The following is a 6,334-nucleotide window of genomic DNA, read 5'->3' on the forward strand; positions in this document are numbered from 1 at the left end:
GGTCTTTCCGCGAAATGTAAGTTGGCGGCAGTAAAATTGTACGGCAGTCAGCCTCAAATGCTGGTTTTCTAAATTTCCTCGGCAGCGATTTACGAAAAGAATGCCTCCTTTCCTCTAGAGGCTCCCACCCGAGTTCCTGAAGCATTTCCGTAACACTCGCGTGAAGATCAAACCTACCAGTAACAAATCTAGCAGACCGCCTCTGAATTGCTTCTATGTCCTCCCTCAATCCGACCTGGTAGGGATCCCAAACGCTCGAGCAGTACTCAAGAATAGGTCGTATTAGTGTTTTATAAGCGGTCTCCTTTACGGATGAACCACGTCTTCCCAAAATTCTAACAATGAACCGAAGACGACTATCCGCCTTCCCCACAACTGCCATTACATGCTTGCCCACTTCATATCGCTGTGCAATGTTACGCCCAAATATTTAATCGACGTGACTGTGTCAAGCGATAAACTACTAATGGAGTATTAAAACTTTACAGAACTCGTTTTCCTATTCATCTGCATTCATTTACATTTATCTATATTTAGAGTTAGCTGCAATTCTTTACACCAATCACAAATCCTCTCCAAGTCATCTTGTATCCTCCTACAGTCAACGACGACACCTTCCCGCACACCACAGCATCATCAGCAAACAGCCGCACATTGCTATCTACCCTATCCAAAAGATCATTTATGTAGATAGAAAATAACAGCAGACCTACCACACTTCCCTGGGGCACTCCAGATGATACCCTCACCTCCGATGAACACTCACCATCGAGGACATCGTACTGGGTTCATTTACTTAAGAAGTCTTCGAGCCACTCACATATTTGGGAACCAGTCCCATATGCTTGTACCTTAGTTAGGAGTCTGCAATAGGGCACCGAGTCAAACGCCTTCCGGAATTCAAGGAATATGGCATCCGTCTGATTCCCTTCATCCATTTTTTTTGTCATCAGTCTACTGACTGGTTTGATGCGGCCCGCCACGAATTCATTTCCTGTCCTAACTTCTTCATCTCAGAGTAGCACTTGCAAGCTACGTCCTCAATTATTTGCTTGACGTATTCCAGTCTCTGTCTTCCTCTACAGTTTTTGCCCTCTACAGCTCCCTCTAGTACCATGGAAGTCATTCCCTCATGTCTTAGCCGATGTCCTATCATCCTGTCCCTTCTCCTTATCAGTGTTTTCCGCATATTCCTTTCCTCTCCGATTCTGCGTAGAACCTCCTCATTCCTTACCTTATCACTCCACCTAAGTTTCAACATTCGTCTATAGCACCACATCTCAAATGATTCGATTCTCTTCTGTTCCGGTTTTCCCGCAGTCCATGTTTCACTACCATATAATGCTGTACTCCAGACGTACATCCTCAGAAATTTCTTCCTCAAATTAAGGCCGGTATTTGATATTAGTAGACTTCTCTTGGCCAGAAATGCCTTTTTTGCCATAGCGAGTCTGCTTTTGATGTCTTCCTTGCTCCGTTCAGCAGATCATTTAATTCTTCACTTTCACTCAGGATAGCAGTGTCATCAGCGAATCGTATCATTGATATCCTTTCACCTTGTATTTTAATTCCACTCCTGAACCTTTCTTTTATTTCCATCATTGCTTCCTCGATGTACAGATTGAAGAGTAGGGGCGAAAGGCTACAGCCTTGTCTTACACCCTTCTTAATAGGAGCACTTCGTTCTTCATCGTCCACTCTTATTATTCCCTCTTGGTTGTTGTAAATATTGTATATGACCCGTCTCTCCCTATAGCTTACCCCTACTTTTTTCAGTATCTCGAACAGCTTGCACCATTTTATATTGTCGAACGCTTTTTCCAGGTCGACAAATCCAATGAACGTGATTTTTCTTTAGCCTTGCTTCCATTATTAGCCGTAACGTCATAATTGCCTGTCTCGTGCCTTTACTTTTCCTAAAGCCAAACTGATCGTCACCTAGCGCATTCTCAATTTTCTTTTCCATTCTTCTGTATATTATTCTTGTAAGCAAGTTCGATGCATGAGCTGTTAAGCTGATTGTGCGATAATTCTCGCACTTGTCAGCTCTTGCCGTCTTCGGAACTGTGTGGATGATGGTTTTCCGGAAGTCAGATGGTATGTCGCCAGACTCATATATTCTACACACCAACGTGAATAGTCGTTTTGTTGCCACTTCCCCTAATGATTTTAGAAATTCTGATGGAATGTTATCTATCCCTTCTGCCTTATTTGACCGTAAGTCCTCCAAAGCTCTTTTAAATTCCGATTCTAATACTGGATCCCCTCTCTTCTAAATCGACTCCAGTTTCTTCTTCTATCAGACAAATCTTCACCCTCATAGAGGCTTTCAATGTATTCTTTCCACCTATCTGCTCTCTCCTCTGCATTTAACAGTGGAATTCCCGTAGCACTCTTAATGTTACCACCGTTGCTTTTAATGTCACCAAAGGTTATTTTGACTTTCCTGTATGCCGAGTCTGTCCTTCCAACAATCATATCTTTTCGATGTCTTCGCATTCTTCCTGCAGCCATTTCGTCTTAGCTTCCCTGCACTTCCTATTTATTTCATTCCTCAGCGACTTGTAATTCTGTATTCCTGATTTTCCCGGAACATGTTTGTACTTCCTCCTTTCATCAATCAACTGAAGTATTTATTCTTTTACCCATGGTTTCTTCGCAGCTACCTTCTTTGTAACTAAGTTTTCCTTCCCAACTTCTGTGATGGCCCTTTTTAGACATGTCCATTCCTCTTCAACTGTACTGCCTACTGCGCTACTCCTTATTGCTGTATCTATAGAGATAGAGAACTTCAAACGTATCTCGTCATTCCTTAGAACTTCCGTATCCCACTTCTTTGCGTATTGATTCTTCCTGACTAATGTCTTGATCTTCAGCCTACTCTTCATCATTACTATATTGTGATCTGAGTCTATATCTGCTCCTGGGTACGCCTTACAATCCAATATCTGATTTCAGAATCTCTGTCTGACCATGATGTATACTTTTCGAAGTATACATCCTCCTCTTGTGATTATTGAACAGGATATTCGCTATTACTAGCTGAAACTTGTTATAGAACTCATTAGTCTTTCTCCTCTTTCTTTCCTTCTCCCAAGCTCATATTCTCCTGCAACCTTTTCATTTACTCCTTCCCCTACAATTGCATTCCAGTCGCCCATGACTATTAGATTTTCGTCCCCCTTTACATACTGCATTACCCTTTCAATATCCTCATACACTTTCTCTATCTGTTCATTTTCAGCTTGCGACGTCGGCATGTATACCTGAACTATCGTTGTCGCTGTTGGTCTGCTGTCGATTCTGATTAGAACAACCCGGTCACTGAACTGTTCACAGTAACAAACTCTCTGCCCTGCCTTCCTATTCATAACGAATCCTACACCTGTTATACCATTTTCTGCTGCTGTTGATATTATCCGATACTCATCTGACCAGAAATCCTTGTCTTCCTTCCGCTTCACTTCACTGACCCCTACTATATCTAGATTGAGCCCTTGCATTTCCCTTTTCAGATTTTCTAGTTTCCCTACCACGTTCAAGCTTCTGACATTCCACGCCCCAACTCGTAGAACGTTATCCTTTTGTTGATTATTCAATCTTTTTCTCATGGTAACCTCCTCTTTGGCAGTCCCCTCCAGGAGATCCGAATGGGGGACTATTCCGGAATCTTTTGCCAATGGAGAGATCATCATGACACTTCTTCAACTGCAGGCCACATGTCCATACTCTATGTTCATTAAAATGTTCGCTCCATTCAGCAGATGCTGCAGTTCTTTACTTTCACTCAGCGTAACAATGTCGTCACAGATATCCTTACACCCTGACTTTTCCATTTCATTCTTACCTTTTTCTTTTTTGTTTACTTCATTGTTTCTCCGATGTTTAGGTTGGACAGTAGGGGCGAAGGACTGCATCCCTGTCTTACACCCTTTCTAATCCGAGCTCTTCGTTCGATGGTTCTCCACTATTATTGTTCCCTCTTGGTGTCGTGTATATTTTTTCATTATCCTTCTCTACAGCTTACCGCCATTTGCTTCATTGTTGAGTCGCGTTTCGGACTAAGCCCTCATTAACAGTGAAGACGTGTCTGGAGAAGCTCCAGATAGTGGTGGAATATTAGCGCGACTATCGCTTAGTATACCACCTGACAATCGCGAATGGTCTGGATGCCATTTCATTTCATTACAGGATTCCTTTCGAGACATCCGCGGCAACCATACAGCGCAGTGATACGTCGACGATATTTTACTCCCGTTTTGCAGCCCTTCTTGATAAGCCATCCTATATTACAGCAATATAATGCCCTTTAAAATAATGTAAATTCGTGTGGCATGAATGGTTGGGAGACTCCAAACATCTGGTTCAGCCGTCTAATTGGAAAGGTTTTCCCTGTCCTTAGCGTCCACTGCATCTTCCCTTGGCAAAGAATGAGAGCTGCCTGCGTATGTGTATCTGTTAAGTGTAGGTGCCTATAATATGTGTATGTGTGTAGTGCCATTGTCGTTTTGTAGATGATGAGAGATGGGATTGGGTGGAACCTGATGCCGGCACATAGCCTGCTCCTCTCGAGGAGCACGAAGGGTAACGCCGAGCTTAACGTCCCCATCAACACTGTTGCATCACCTCACTTCATTGGACACAGTGGAGAGGTTTGAAATTGAATCCAGAACATTTGGCGCAAAGACTAGTGATCAGAGAATTCACACCCCACACCTCTTACCCCTCCACCGTAAAGGAAAATTGGAAAATGTTAACAGTGCGCGACGTTCCTGGACGGTCACTCATCCAAGAACTGACCACGTCCGACTGAGCTTAACTTCGATGACCTGAAAGAAACAGGTGCATGCAACTTGGTACGGCCGTTGACACGTGGAAAGAGTTTCTAGTACTTGTTCTCGTAATTATCGAACCATATCTGCGCCTGCAATGGCGCCAGATCATTCCCCAGTTAAGAACGTTTGAAGTATGATGGAAAGGGCCTGTCTAAGGATTTTGCTTATTCAACGTGCCAGCTGGACAGAATTTGGCATGCTGTCCCTCAAGAGGACATCCAACGATATCAATTAATTTCAGGCCGAATAACTGCTTGCGTGAGGGCCAAAGGTGGAACAACACGTCATTGGCCTGTTCAATTTGCGAAGTTCTTTCTCTTGAATAAATCGTACAATTCTTCTGAAACCTAACTTTTTTTTGTTTTCCTAGAACATAGTATACGTTCAATGCGACACGAGAAAGATATCGCTTGGTACCAGAATACGATCTATGAGGAAAAGCAGAGAAGCAGGATATGTGACTATTCTGTGCAGAATGGGTTGTAGTGTTTTCACGGAACGATAACAGGCCCTTGGATAGTCTCCCAAGACACTTCGTCTTCCCAGCTTCCTGTAATCTCGTCAGGAGATTTCCGCACTACGCTCCTGCTACGATTTGCTCCTGAGGCATAACCTTTCTGAATCTTACCACGGAAGATTCGAAAAGCATGCAGCTTCACTTTGCACAGTGGCGATTGAGTCTTTGCCTTTTCTGGCGATGGCGAATCCACGTGTTTCCTTTGCTTAATTTTGTCCTTTTCTTTCGCAGTCTAATTGACGCACCTAGAAATTGTCCATGATGATCAAGTGGCTAAAGAAGTCACATGCATCATCACGACACAGCTACCGTCTCGGCCTGTGTATTTTTTGAATGAGACACATTAGTCGCGGATGCCAGCAAGCGGTGACCATTGCCATATTCAGTGTGTCATGGAAGATGCTGAAACCTGTCTGTGAGCAATTCCCAATTTTTTACTATAGTCTCGGATTTGGTAGTCCGTCTTTGAGCACCTGGAACATGCGTCTTCCAGTTCTTCACTAATGGTATCAAACTTACTTATTCGTCTTATAGATTTATTTCGCCACATTGGAAGCTTCTGCGCCTAATAACGGTCTCTACTGCGCCAGGATTTCAGATACGTGAAGGCTACTCCCAGTGTAATATGCGTCGATACAAAAACCTGAAATTTTCGACCGGTACTCTTGGAAACTATCTAGCTGCGAATGACGGCCTACGTGCGCCCCGACAGTTTTCGACCAACGGAAACGTGCCTCTGAGGAACGGTGTACCCACGTTCCGACGCTACTAATACCTAGATTTATACACTGAACATCCAAAAAGCTTGTACACCTGCCTAATATCGTGTAGGGCCTCTGCGAGCGCGCAGATGTGCCGCAACACGACGTGACATGGACCCGTCTAATATCTGAAGTAGTGCTGTATGGAACTGACACCATGAATCCTGCATGGCTGTCCATATGTCAATAGAATACGAGACGTGGGAGATCTCTCCTGAACA

Source organism: Schistocerca gregaria, chromosome 2, assembly GCF_023897955.1.
Source record: "Schistocerca gregaria isolate iqSchGreg1 chromosome 2, iqSchGreg1.2, whole genome shotgun sequence".
Classification (NCBI taxonomy): Eukaryota; Metazoa; Arthropoda; class Insecta; order Orthoptera; family Acrididae; genus Schistocerca; species Schistocerca gregaria.